The sequence below is a fragment of the Petromyzon marinus genome, unplaced genomic scaffold, assembly GCF_048934315.1.
Source record: "Petromyzon marinus isolate PM22_M1 ecotype Great Lakes invasive population unplaced genomic scaffold, UKy_Petmar_22M1.pri1.0 PM_Scaffold_4, whole genome shotgun sequence".
In the NCBI taxonomy this organism is placed as follows: Eukaryota; Metazoa; Chordata; class Hyperoartia; order Petromyzontiformes; family Petromyzontidae; genus Petromyzon; species Petromyzon marinus.
In genome coordinates, this window is record NW_027423390.1 from 3,954,689 (window position 1) to 3,970,357 (window position 15,669).

At 51.4% G+C, this 15,669-nt stretch overlaps 1 protein-coding gene across 1 annotated transcript in view; it reads right to left on the reverse strand.

The window, feature by feature from the left end:
* Window positions 1-12,109, reverse strand: part of LOC142923295 (serine/threonine-protein kinase PAK 2-like) — a 44,302-nt gene extending 32,193 nt beyond the window's left edge. The window contains exon 1 of the mRNA XM_076064340.1: window positions 11,970-12,109. The gene's annotated coding sequence lies outside the window, so the exon portion shown is untranslated. The remainder of the gene's footprint in view (window positions 1-11,969) is intronic.
* Window positions 12,110-15,669: the final 3,560 nt, after the last annotated feature.

Genomic DNA, 15,669 nt, shown 5'->3' on the forward strand with positions numbered 1-15,669 from the left:
TGGATCGTAGGCAGGCCAGCCTAAATGTGTCTAGCTGGCAAAGATGTTCCATTAGGGGGGTCCACGTTTCGCAAGCGTAGAGAAGGGAGGGAATGACCGTGGCTGAGAAGACCTGAAGCTTAGTGCGGAGTGACAGACCAGGTAGCTTCCACACAGCGTTACGCAACCGATGAAAAGATATTGCCGCTCGACTGATTCGGAGTGAGACCTCACACACTCACACCCACACACCCTCACACACACACACCCCCACACCCTCACACACAACCTCACACACACCCACACCCACTCTCACACACCCACACACACCCACACACATCCTCACACCCACACACACCCACACACACCCACACACCCTCACACTCTCACACACCCTCACACTCTCACACACCCTCACACTCTCACACACCCTCACACCCACACACCCACACTCTCACACACCCTCACACTCTCACACACCCTCACACTCTCACACACCCTCACACCCACACACCCACACTCTCACACACCCTCACACCCACACACACCCACACACCCTCACACCCACACTCTCACACCCACACTCTCACACACCCTTACACTCTCACACCCACACTCTTACACTCTCACACACCCTTACACTCTCACACACCCACACTCTCTCACACCCCCACTCTCTCACACCCACACTCTCTCACACCCACACTCTCACACCCCCACACTCTCACACCCCCACGCTCTCATACACCCACACTCTCACACACCCACACCCTCACACACCCACACTCTCACACACCCACACTCACACACCCTCACACACACTCTCACACACCCTCACACACACACACCCTCACACACCCACACTCTCACACACCCACACTCACACACCCCCACACTCTCACACCCCCACACTCCCACACTCTCACACCCCCACACTATCACACCCCGCCAAGCCCCCATTGTGCCGCTAGAAATGGGTGTGGATCATCACAGCTCTCCGACAACTGCCTTCACCTAATACGGGCTCCATCGCTATCCTTACGTGCCTGGCTCACTTCACCAGACCCTGCCAGGCTCACTGCACTATCCTTACGTGCCTGGCTCACTTCACCAGACCCTGCCAGGCTCACTGCACTATCCTTACGAGCCTGGCTCACTTCACCGGACCCTGCCAGGCTCACTGCACTATCCTTACGAGCCTGGCTCACTTCACCGGACCCTGCCAGGCTCACTGCACTATCCTTACGAGCCTGGCTCACTTCACAGGACCCTGCCAGGCTCACTGCGCTATCCTTACGAGCCTGGCTCACTTCACCAGGACCTGCCAGGCTCACTGCACTATCGTTACGTGCCTGGCTCACTTCACCAGGCCCTGCCAGGCTCACTGCACTATCCTTACGTGCCTGGCTCACTTCACAGGACCCTGCCAGGCTCACTGCACTATCCTTACGAGCCTGGCTCACTTCACCAGACCCTGCCAGGCTCACTGCACTATCCTTACGTGCCTGGCTCACTTCACCAGACCCTGCCAGGCTCACAGCACTATCCTTACGTGCCTGGCTCACTTCACAGGACCCTGCCAGGCTCACTGCACTATCCTTACGTGCCTGGCTCACTTCACCAGACCCTGCCAGGCTCACTGCACTATCCTTACGTGCCTGGCTCACTTCACCAGGACCTGCCAGGCTCACTGCGCTATCCTTACGTGCCTGGCTCACTTCACCAGGCCCTGCCAGGCTCACTGCGCTATCCTTACGTGCCTGGCTCACTTCACCAGGCCCTGCCAGGCTCACTGCGCTATCCTTACGTGCCTGGCTCACTTCACCAGGCCCTGCCAGGCTCACTGCGCTATCCTTACGAGCCTGGCTCACTTGACAGGACCCTGCCAGGCTCACTGCGCTATCCTCACGTGCCTGGCTCACTTCACCAGACCCTGCCAGGCTCACTGCGCTATCCTTACGAGCCTGACTTGATGATGATGGTCTCTCTCTCTCACACACAAACTGAATTACTTAATTCGGATTACACCTATAACGCACCTCGCTATACCCGGTGCACTGTAGGGCATGGGCTGCAAGAAGTGGTGGCGGTGGTGCAGCAATGGACGTGAGAATCTATCGGTGTGGAGCCTTTTCTTGGCACGACCTGAGGACGTGTGCGAGTCACCTTGCCTCCCGCCACACACACACAAATCCCAACGACTCGTCGCAAATGGAATTCGTGGACAAACATCCCAATGAAGAGCAGCTGCTGCTGCTGCTGCAAAGTTGTCTTGAGACACACAGTGGGGCCTCCCTGGGTAAACTACTTTATTTATTTTATTTGAGAAAGGTAATCAAATGCCCCAGCGAGCTGCTACGTTAGAGACCTGGCCATCGCAAACGACAGCTCAACCAAGTGGCCGATCATCGTCATCATCGCGTGGAATGTTACGGCAGCAGCAGAATACTCCACAAACGCGTGACCTTGATATGAAATGTGGGGAGGGAAAAAGTGGAGGACCCGGGAAAAAAAAACACGACCACAGGGAGACAGTCGCAAACTCCAAACATACAACAGGCGTCAGGGTTAGGATCGAATCCACGTCCTCCTATATACCAGGCGAGGTAGTTAACATCTCCTAGCCACAACGATGATGATGTGAGAGAGAGACAGAGAGACACGCAAACTCAAAATACACAGCAGCAGCAGGCGTCGTCAGGGTCGGGATCGAGCCCACGACCTCCTCCATGCCAGGCGAGGTAGTCAACATCTCCTAGCCACCACGGCGCCAAATGATCATCATCATCATCATCAGCCAGGATCAATCCGCTGCTGAATGAAGGCCTCCCAACGCTGTGGTTTCCGCGACGTTCACCGACATCACCTTGACGTGAGCCAATAGCACCCCCCGCTCCATGTGGCGTGGTAGGCATCGTCTACTTCAGTGGCGACGTCTTCTGAACCTGGGGTTCACGCTGCACCAACTGGGGGGGTGCGAGCTGCCCTTCCCGGGGGCGGGAGACATGGCCGGATTTCTTTAGAAGGCAAATGGCACAAATCAAGCACGGGCAGTAAGAGAAGCCGTTACACAGCTGGATTATCTTTTCCGCCCGAGGACGACCGCTTGTGTTGCGATCGAAACGTCGCGATGTATTATTTTTTTATTTAATTTTCGATTTAAAGCTTTCGTGACTGCAAGGATTCATCTTCTTTGGTTCTTTCGGTAAAGTCACCACGTAGAATGAGAATAAAATAATAAATTGATAAAAATAAAATAACATAACACAATAATATTCTCACGACGTTTCGGCCACAGCACAAGCGGCCTTCATCAGGTGAAGGGACGAGACTGTCTGGAGGACAGCGCTGGAGTGCCCTCCAGACAGTCTCGTCCCTTCACCTGATGAAGGCCGCTTGTGTTGTGGCCAAAACGTCGTGAGAATATCATTGCGTTATTTTTATTTTATCAATTTATTATTTTATTCCTATTTTCATTTAGTTTTACGTTTCTACCTACGTGACTTTACCGAAAGAACCAAAGAGTAAGTAACAACTACTTTCGTTTCATCGACCCCCTATATGTTTATTACCATTGTAAAATGATCTTACGACTGAGAACCCAACGGGGTCCAGCAAGGCTGACACATCCACCACGGTGGACATTCCCGTACAGACGCAGCAGCAGCAGCAGCAGCGGCGGGGAAGTTCACCACGTATGAACACACTGGGACCCCTCGACTTGCAAACATTCGACTCACGAATATTCAGGGATACGAACAAACCTGGTCCGTATGTCCAGTTGCCTGTTCGAACCGAGAGGCGCAAGGTCAACCGTCGCGTAATAGATGGTGGTGGTGGTGGCATCTACATCTGCTGAAAGTGAAGAATCAGTGGTGTCTATATCTACAGAAAGTGAAGAATCAGTGGCATCTACATCTGTAGAACACGAAGAACCAGTGGCATCTACATCTGTAGAACGTGAAGAATCAGTGGTATCTACATCTGTAGAACATGAAGAACCAGCGGCATCCACATCTGCAGAACGTGAAGAATCAGTGGCATCTACATCTGCAGAACGTGAAGAACCAGCGGCATCTACATCTGCAGAACGTGAAGAATCAGTGGCATCTACATCTGCAGAACGTGAAGAATCAGTGGTATCTATATCTACAGAAAGTGAAGAATCAGTGGCATCTACATCTGTAGAACATGAAGAATCAGTGGTATCTACATCTGTAGAACGTGAAGAACCAGTGGCATCTACATCTGTAGAACGTGAAGAATCAGTGGTATCTACATCTGTAGAACGTGAAGAACCAGCGGCATCTACATCTGCAGAACGTGAAGAACCAGCGGCATCTACATCTGCAGAACACAAAGAACCAGTGGTATCTACATCTACAGAACGTGAAGAACCAGTGGTATCTACATCTGCAGAACACAAAGAACCAGCGGCATCTACATCTGCAGAACACAAAGAACCAGTGGTATCTACATCTACAGAACGTGAAGAACCAGTGGTATCTACATCTGCAGAACACAAAGAACCAGTGGTATCTACATCTACAGAAAGTGAAGAACCAGCAGCATCTACATCTGCAGAACGTGAAGAACCAGCGGCATCTACATCTGCAGAACGTGAAGAATCGGTGGCATCTACATCTACAGTACGTGAAGAACCAGCGGCATCTACATCTGTAGAACGTGAAGAACCAGTGGCATCTACATCTGCAGAACGTGAAGAACCAGTGGTATCTACATCTGTACAACATGAAGAACCAGTGGCATCTACATCTGCAGAACACAAAGAACCAGCAGCATCTACATCTGCAGAACGTGAAGAACCAGTGGCATCTACATCTGTAGAACATGAAGAACCAGTGGCATCAACATCTGCAGAACGTGAAGAATCAGTGGTATCTACATCTGTAGAACATGAAGAACCAGCGGCATCTACATCTGCAGAACGTGAAGAACCAGTGGCATCTACATCTGCAGAACGTGAAGAACCAGTGGCATCTACATCTGTAGAACATGAAGAACCAGTGGCATCTACATCTGCAGAACGTGAAGAACCAGTGGCATCTACATCTGCAGAACACAAAGAACCAGTGGTATCTACATCTACAGAACGTGAAGAACCAGTGGTATCTACATCTGCAGAACACAAAGAACCAGTGGTATCTACATCTGCAGAACGTGAAGAACCAGCGGCATCTACATCTGCAGAACGTGAAGAATCGGTGGCATCTACATCTACAGAACGTGAAGAACCAGCGGCATCTACATCTGCAGAACGTGAAGAACCAGTGGTATCTACATCTGTACAACATGAAGAACCAGTGGCATCTACATCTGCAGAACACAAAGAACCAGCAGCATCTACATCTGCAGAACGTGAAGAACCAGTGGCATCTACATCTGTAGAACATGAAGAACCAGTGGCATCAACATCTGCAGAACGTGAAGAATCAGTGGTATCTACATCTGTAGAACATGAAGAACCAGCGGCATCTACATCTGCAGAACGTGAAGAACCAGTGGCATCTACATCTGTAGAACATGAAGAACCAGTGGCATCTACATCTGTAGAACGTGAAGAACCAGTGGCATCTACATCTGCAGAACACAAAGAACCAGCGGCATCTACATCTGTAGAACGTGAAGAACCAGTGGCATCTACATCTGCAGAACACAAAGAACCAGTGGTATCTACATCTACAGAACGTGAAGAACCAGTGGTATCTACATCTGCAGAACACAAAGAACCAGTGGTATCTACATCTGCAGAACGTGAAGAACCAGCGGCATCTACATCTGCAGAACGTGAAGAATCGGTGGCATCTACATCTACAGAACGTGAAGAACCAGCGGCATCTACATCTGTACAACATGAAGAACCAGTGGCATCTACATCTGCAGAACAAAAAGAACCAGCAGCATCTACATCTGCAGAACGTGAAGAACCAGTGGCATCTACATCTGCAGAACACAAAGAACCAGTGGCATCTACATCTGCAGAACGTGAAAAACCAGCGGCATCTACATCTGCAGAACGTGAAGAATCGGTGGCATCTACATCTACAGAACGTGAAGAACCAGCGGCATCTACATCTGTCGAATGTGAAGAACCAGTGGTATCTACATCTACAGGAGATGATACAACTTTTAAAACCATTACCCATGTTTAGTGTACACGCCGTAAAACGCGTTTGCAATCGACAGGAGCAAAGTTGGACTTCCGAACAAAATGACTCGTGGACACAGACCTCTGGAACCTAACTCATTCATCAGTAGAGGAGTCCCTGTACAGGAATTCTCCTGGAGAGCCAGGGTAATGCACCAGGACAACCCACGGTGGGGGAAGGGAGCTTCACAAGATTCTTGCGATCCACCAACCCTCGCATCCGCACCGCTGGATGACCACGGGCGCCGCCGTCACTGCACCAAGCGTGGTGACGACCACCACCGGCAAGTCCATGGAGCGGGACGGCGGTCGTCCGCTACGTGGCCATGAGCCAGCACCTCCGTCGTCGGTCTCTCGTCGACAAACAGCTTCTTGTGCTCCACCGTGTAGCCAGCCACCATGGGAACCTTTTTTTGCCAGCATCAAAGTATGAAAAATAAGAAGAGGTTTTACCCTTTGTGGCAATAAAACAGTAGGTGTTGCAAGGAATCGTGCAAGGACACGATTCCTTTTATTGCCAGGAAGGGTAAAACCTCTTCTTATTTTTTCGTATGTGTAAACGCTCACAACGGCATCACCGGAATCTGCCAGAAATTTCCCCTCTGGCAAAATGGAATGGGGTAAAAAAAAAATCGAGCGACACGGCAGGCGGATGGAGCCGGCGAGGAATCGCCCATGGTGAGGAGCTCGCCTCTGCCTCCAATTCCAAATGGCTTCCGCGCAACCAACCAATGTGTACTTGTCAGGCAAAGCAAGCCACGTGGACCATCTCCTGAGCTGCCCTGCAGCACCCACAATGCACTCCTCAATGTCTGGCAATGCGAACAGCAGAGGAGCGGCGGTGGCCTGTGCAGAATATTTGGAAAAGACCCGCGCACAGGATGGACACGAGACACGGCGAATAAGGTCGACACAAACCACTCCGGGATATTGATCAGTGGGCAACTGCTCGTTTATCTAGACAGGGGGGGACTCATCATTGATCTGTGAGTCAGAGTCCAAGGTTGGCCGACTCAACATTACCCCACTTGTCTTTAAGGCATCTGATCAGCCTGATCATGAAGGGGCTGTTGTCCTTGCCCCCGCACTCCCGACTAGCACGGGTGGCTACGTACAGTGCGAAAGAAGTTCAACGTGCACACTCCACTCACATAGCTACCATCATCACCACCACCATCACCACTAACAAAGCTACCATCATTACCACCACCATCACCACTAACAAAGCTACCATCATCACCACCACCATCACCACTAACAAAGCTACCATCATTACCACCACCATCACACCACTAACAAAGCTACCATCATCACCATCACCACAAACATAGCTACCATCTTCTTGGTTATTTTGGTAAAGACACGTAGAAGGGAAACAATAAAATAATTTAAAAAAAACACCACAGCAAGAAAATATTCTTGCTGTGGTTTTTTTTATTATTTTATTGGTGTGGTTTTCACACCTGATGATGATTGCTTGTGTTGCAGTCGAAACATCGTGATAATTGCATTGTTTTATATTTTTATTATTTTATTGTTTCCCTTTCTACGTAGCTTTACTGAAAGAACCAAGAATATGAATCCCTGCAGTCACGAAAGCTTTAAATCAAAATATAGCGACCATCATCGCCACCACCGTCACCAATAACATAGCTACCATCCATAATACAGGTTTTTTGGGTTGGCTTCAAAATCAGGTGGCTGACACACGGGCTCAGGCATGGCCATTAAACCCCCCCCAGGTTAACGTCACCAGTTTAACTGCACGGCTAACGGCTCCGAACAAAGTCCGACAATAATCCGAGTTCGAACACCAGCCACATCCTGGCGTCCGTCTAAGGTTCAGCGGCACAGAGGAGTGATCGATGGCAGCCTTCACGCGGCACACTCTTGCAGAGTGAGAAATCACGACGAATTTCGATCAACGCAGCGACCGAACATCGACCATCGGTATCCTGGGTCTCGGTGGTTAGGAGATGTTTACTCCCACCGCCTGGAATGCAGGTCATGGGTTCTAACCCGACCCTGACGACGCTTGCTACTGTATATTTGGATTTGGCGTCTCTCTCTCTCTCTCTCCATCATCATCATAATCACGGTGGCTCGGAGATGTTAACTACCTCGCCTGGTATGCAGGAGGTCGTGGGTTCTATCCAGACCCTGGCGTCTGCTGCTGCTGTATATGTGGAGTTTGCGTCTCTCTCTCTCCCCCCGTGGTCACATGGATTTCTCTCCGGGTCCTCCGGTTTTTCCCTACACATTTAGAATCGACGTCGCGCATTGTAAGCATTTGGCGACTGCCATGAATGTCCACCTAATGATGATAAGCAACTTCGTTGAGCTATAATTTGTGATGGTCGCTTCTGAAAAAGAACGATATCGCAGCTGAGTGGGCCTTACCTCGTAAAATAAATAAAATATAGTTCATATACTCTTTGGTTCTTTCGGTAAAGTCACGCAAGTATAAAATAAAATCAATCGCGACGTTTCGGGCGCAACACAAGCGTCCGCCATCAGGTGGGAAAGCGTGGCCTGCTGCTGAGGCAGACTGTTTTAAAAGGTTTTAAATGGGTGTAGCCCAAGGGGTCATAAAGAAGTGGCCGGGGCTAGTGTATGGATTCCTGCAGTCACGAAAGCTTCAAATCAAATCAAGATTAAAATATAGTTTCGTTTAATAGTTTAGCTTAGAATGTTCAATTCGAGTTGTTGCTTTGCGTCTACATCAGCCATGCGGAAGAAGAGAAATGGCACAGATGGTCTCTCTGGGGGGGGGGTCTCCGAACAATGAGACCACAACAACAACAATCGTGACTTCACCACGGCGCCTGTACCAGGCTAGGTGCACTACCAGGCCAAGATGTACAATTCTTGCCTTTGTCTCTACAATGACAATGATCCCCCGTGTACCCTCTAACAGACTGCTGGGGGCAAGTGCTGTTAGCGAGCAGCACCTACGAAGGCCGGCACTGTGGCACACGAGGGGGTGGGTGGCCAGCACCACGCCCGGCCGCCTTTGTCTCCCCAGTGACGATGATTACTACACGCCGCTACACCAGGGTACTCATTTTGTGGCTAAGTCGACCGAGGGGAGGTCCGGAACCTATTCAAATAATTGTCACCGGTGTTGGCGGTGAACGGGATTTGAGCTTGGGCAGCCGGGTTCGTAGCTTAGCGCGCTGACCGTTGCACTGCCGTCTCTACACAAAGACATTCAGGGGGCATTAGCATAATCGCAAAAGTGAACGTGGCATACACCATATGTTACTGAAAATTCACTTCCAGCACAGTGCACAAAATGTGTGTGCATCAAGGGCGTAAGGGTTGAGTTGAATCGATGAACGAATGTGCCCACCATATTCCGAATAATGAAGGGCGATGACAGAATCGTTCAGATGACAAGCAGCAAATAAATATTCACATCGTCAGCGGCGTTCGCTTGAAGTCAACTCTCTCTTGCAGCGGTTTCCACCGTCTGGGTCTCATCAGCAGAGTCAGCCTCACTAAAACAAATGTTTCTGGGTGGAATACAGCACCGAACTATAGGTGCTCAAGCAATTTTGCACTTATATTTCGCACCTCCTTTAAGCACGGTTGGGCTACGTGCGGTGCGAAAAAAGTTCAACATACATACAACATTCCCCATAGACTCAGCACTGCCCATAGACTCAGCACTGCCCAGACTCAACATTCCCCATAGACTCAGCACTACCCATAGACTCAACACAGCCCATAGACTCAGCACTGTCCATAGACTCAGCACTGCCCATAGACTCAGCACTGCACAATAGACTCAACACTGCACCATAGACTCAACACTGCCCCATAGACTCAACACTGCACCATAGACTCAACACTGCACCATAGACTCAACACTGCAGCCCATAGACTCAGCACTGCACCATAGACTCAACACTGCCCCCATAGACTCAACACTGCCCCATAGACGCAACACTGCACCATAGACTCAACACTGCACCATAGACTCAACACTGCCCCCATAGACTCAACACTGCCCCATACTCAACACTGCACCATAGACTCAACACTGCCCCATAGACTCAACACTGCACCATAGACTCAACACTGCACCATAGACTCAACACTGCCCCATAGACTCAACACTGCCCCATAGACTCAACACTGCCCCATAGACTCAACACTGCACCATAGACTCAACACTGCACCATAGACTCAACACTGCACCATAGACTCAACACTGCACCATAGACTCAACACTGCACCATAGACTCAACACTGCACCATAGACTCAACACTGCACCATAGACTCAACACTGCCCCATAGACTCAACACTGCAGCATAGACTCAACACTGCACCATAGACTCAACACTGCACCATAGACTCAACACTGCACCATAGACTCAACACTGCCCCATAGACTCAACACTGCACCATAGACTCAACACTGCACCATAGACTCAACACTGCCCCATAGACTCAACACTGCCCCATAGACTCAACACTGCACCATAGATTCAACACTGCAGTACATAGACTCAACACTGCCCCATAGACTCAACACTGCCCCATAGACTCAACACTGCAGCCCATAGACTCAACACTGCCCATAGACTCAACACTGCCCCATAGACTCAACACTGCACCATAGACTCAACACTGCACCATAGACTCAACACTGCCCCATAGACTCAACACTGCCCCATAGACTCAACACTGCACCATAGACTCAACACTGCACCATAGACTCAACACTGCCCCATAGACTCAACACTGCCCCATAGACTCAACACTGCACCATAGACTCAACACTGCACCATAGACTCAACACTGCCCATAGACTCAACACTGCCTCATAGACTCAACAATGCCCATAGACTCAACACTGCACCATAGACGTATCGTTTGTTGTCGTTGTAACTCGACCGACTCCCGGTGCCCCCCCCCATCCACCCACCCTTTACATGGACGTCTGTGAACAAAGAGCTTCTTAGCTCATCGGATTCCTCCTCCTGCGGTCTACATCAAGATTCTCATTCTGTCCCGACACCACCGGACGTGACTGACGAGCTGCGGCACTGGAGGGGGGGAGGATTCCTGCCCGAGCCACGCGTCGCGTTGTGCCCAGCGACTTGGCAAAGACAAAGATGCCCCGTGCAGCCTGCAGACAGTTGGGGCAAGTGGCGTTAGCGAGCGCCTATTAAGGCCGGGCACACGACGGGGTGGGTGGCCAGCACCACGCCCGGCCGCCTTTTCGTCTCCCCGGCGGCGATGTTTACTACAGCACCGCACCGGGCACTACATTTGAGGCCGAGGCGACCTAGGGGAGGCCGGCCCGGGTAGCGGTTCGGATAATCGTCACCGGTGGTGTTGGTGGCCGTGAGCGGGGAGCGAACGAACTCGGCTCGCCGGGTTCGTAGCGCAGCGTAGCGCGACCCGCCGCTACACCACCGCTCCCCACACACACAGAGACACACAGAGACAAGACGCTCCTCACTCTCGCAACACAAACGGGGGTTAGCCGAGTTGCTCCAACGCCGAGTCGTGCTTTGCGACGCACACGACAAGCGACTCCTCCGCCAACTCCGCACACCAAACGGGAGCAAGCGCCGAGAGATTCCCCCTCACGCTCGTGCCGAACCCGTTGCGGCCTCCCATCGCCAGCGGGGCCTCGGTCTCGCCTGGATTCCTCGCCGGTTTGAGGCGCCTCTACCCCCCACCCCCACTCCCAACCCGTGCCCCGGTTGGGGGGGAGGGGAGGAGGCAGGGTGACCGTGCAACACCGGCCATTGTGGCCGTGGTGAGACCGCGAGCGTGCCACGAAGGGGAGCGGGAGGAGTCACCTGGCGCTGGGAAGAAGAGGAAGAGGAGGAAGGAAGAGGAGGAGGAGGCGATGAGGAGGTGGAGGAGACGCGGGGACGCGACAATGGCGGCGGCGGCGGCGCGGGATTTTAAAAATTAGCTCGGATCCGCGACATAGCTCTGCGCCCATTGGACGAGGCGCGCGCCTCGTGACATAAGGTGGGATAGGCCAATCGGTTAGCGGGGTTGGCGCCTATCCGCGCTGGGGAATCTAAACACGCGGTGGGGGGGGGGAGGCGCAGAAGTCGGGGGGGGGGGGTTTGGGGTGGTGACGTCACTGGAGTTCCTGCCCTGGGGGTGGGGGCGGGGTGACGCATGACGCCAAAGATGACGTCTTTGATCGTGACGTCATCCTAGCGGTTGGGCTGGGCCGCGCTCGGGCGTGCCTGGTTACATGACGTCACACAACAAGCCAACTTCGCCGAGCTCAGATAAACTTTATTTTGACTGCAGGCGCAGCAATCCGATGAGCTGTGAAGCTCTTTGTCCACGGACGTCCGGTATGGTCGGGTCATTTGCGATAGGCCAGGTCGCTTCTGAAAAATTAACTCCTAGTTCTGTGGGTTTTACCTGGTAAAATGAAAAAGTAGTTTATAGTTAGTGATTAAATCTTGACTTAAGGCTTTCGTGACTGCAGGAATTCAAATTCTTTGGGTCTTTCGGTAAAGTCACGTAGCTAGGTTCAAAGAAAATAACAAACAAAAAAAACGACGACGTTTCGATCACAACACAAGCGATCATCATTTCCGTGTTTGTGGCAGCGCCACCAGCGAAGCAGAATATCGGCACCGCAATCAACAATCACCACCACAAGCAAAGGAATAACGATAATTTATTAGTCAATGCACAAGAGGAATTGAAAATCAATAGAAGGCTTTAATAGAGAGAGAGAGAACATGAGCCGCCTGTTTGGTCAAAGTTCAAATCACGACGAACATCGATCTATGGCATGAAAAAAATAAAAAATCACTCGGTACATTGCACCTCGACTGGGAATCAACCTTCGCCAGAGACTCGCGGCTCACTGCAATCCTTGCACGATCCACCAACCCCACTGCAAACCTCTGTTACCTACACGCCGAATCGCGTGCGGACTCACCGCGACTAGAATGCCGCCAAGCTCAAATCACGCTCAGAGGTCACCCACGCGGTCAGCATTTATTGTCGTCATCATCATCGTCGTCGCTTAGGGGGGGGAGGATAAAATACCTACCAGTTTGTGAGAGGGCAATAAACTGGGTGTCCTAGGAGATGTTGACTACCTCGCCTGGTACGCAGGAGGTCGTGGGCTCGATCCCGACCCTGACGCCTGCTGCTGCTGCTGTAGATTTGTAGTTTGCGCCTCTCTCTCTCTCCCCGTGTGGGTCGCGTGAAAATTGTCTTCGGGTTTCCCCCTCCACGTTGACAATCGGCGTCAGGGCGTTTAGAGGCACTTGGCTGCTGCTAAACATTTCCACGTGGTGATGATGATGATGATATCAGTGACTTCGTTGGTCTATTGTTTGTGATAACCAGATCACTTTTGAAGAAGAGCTACATAGCTAAGTAGTGGGCCTGACCTGGTGAAATAAAAGTGTAATGACTAATTCCCCACTGCCACATGAATGTGGATTTTTTTAAGTTAATGCCAAATGTGAACTTAACATCTTTTTACCAACAATTGTGATGTTTTTTTTCAATGCACAAACTCCACGGTTTGCGTCGTGAAACAGTAATCTAAACTATTTTTTTCATTTTACCGTGTGGCTATTTCTAGCAGTTGCCAAACACTCTAACGCGTGATGCCGATTCTAAACGTGGAGGGGGGGGGGGAACCGGAGGGTCCGGAGAAAAATCCACGCGACCACCACGGGGAAAGAGAGGAAGATCCACCCACACTCCAAATACACAGCAGCAGGCAGTGTCAGTGTGGGGCTCAAACCCACGACCTCCTGCATACCTGGCGAAGTAGTTAACAACTCGCCACTGTGATGAAGGTGATGATGAGACACCCACACTCCAAATACACAGCAGCAGGCAGTGTCAGTGTGGGGCTAAAACCCACAACCTCCTGCACACCAGGCGAAGTAGTTAACAACTCGCCACTGATGAAAGTGATGATGAGACACCCACACTCCAAATACACAGCAGCAGGCAGTGTCAGTGTGGGGCTCAAACCCACGACCTCCTGCATACCTAGCGAAGTAGTTAACAACTCGCCACTGATGATGATGATGAGAGACCCACACTCCAAATACACAGCAGGCAGTGTCAGTGTCAGGCTCAAACCCACGACCTCCTGCATACCAGGCGAGGTAGTTAACAACTCGCCACTCTGATGATGATGATGAGATACGCAAACTCCAAATATACCGCAGGCATCAGGGTCGGAATTAAACCCACGACCTCCTGCATACCAGGCGAAGTAGTTAACTCGCCACTGTGATGATGATGATGAGACACGCAAACTCATAATATACAACAGGCAGCGTCAGGGTTGGGATCTAACCCACGACCAGGCGAGGTAGTTAACATCTCGCCACTATGATGATGATGAGACACGCAGATTCCAAATAACAAACAGGCGTCGTCGGGGTCGGGATTGAACCCACAGGTCTCCTGTATACCAGGCGAGGAAGTTCACATCTCGCCACTATGATGATGATGAGACACGCAGATTCCAAATGTGCAACAGGCGTCGGTCGGGGCCGGGGATCGAACCCGCGACCTCCTTGCGAACCAGGCGAGGTAGTCAACATTTCAGAGCCACCACAGGCGCCCCCACACACCGGCCACGATACAGCAAGGGGATGTCGTGACGGAGAGCGATCCACGTCCCACCCCCCCCCCCCCCCGGCTCGAGACGTGGCCGGGGAGGCAGAGGTGGGCTCGGTGGTCAGAGGCTCCGAGGCCGGCAGCGCACGAGTTCCCGGGTTCCAGTCCGGGTTCCGGGTCCGGGTTTCCAGCGCCGAATCCGATTCAGCGCTTCATTAGTCCCCGAGTCCAGCTACTCGAGAATTAAAAAAAAATAAAAAAATATCGCCGTTCCTCGCCGTCTCCATTTATCTCGCTCTCCCCCTGTGGCTTGGCAACTCGCGGTCGCCAACGCACTTTGGCGAGCCTCGAGATGGCGAGAAGACGAACCGGGGGGAAACAAAAACAAAAACTCACGGGCGACGTTTTCAGGGCAAATGAGCAAGGGCCGCTGCCCGAAACGTCGGGCACAGTGTTTTGTAGTTGTTGACGGGGGGACGCGTGTTGTTGTTGTTGTGCTGGAGCATAGCCGCCGCTGCCAACAACGCGGCAGCAGCAGCAGCAGCGTCACCAAACAGCTTGTCCACTACTACCGGTGATGGTGATGATGGAGGCTGATGATGATCACGATGAGGATGATGATTGATGGATGATGACGACAGTGAAGGTGATTATGATGATCACGATGAGGATGATGGTGCTGATTGATGGATGACAGTGAAGGTGATTATGATGCAGGATGATAATGGTGATGACTGATGGATGATGATGGCAGTGAAGGTGATTATGATGGAGGCTGATGATCATGATGATGATGGTGATGCGTATAACGGTTCTTGCCCATTGAAATCCCAGTCGTGACGATGCTTGATGACGATGAGAACCAGGATTGAGAATGACGTCGTTGTTCTTGTTGTTGTTGTTGATGCCGAACTCAATACAACACTT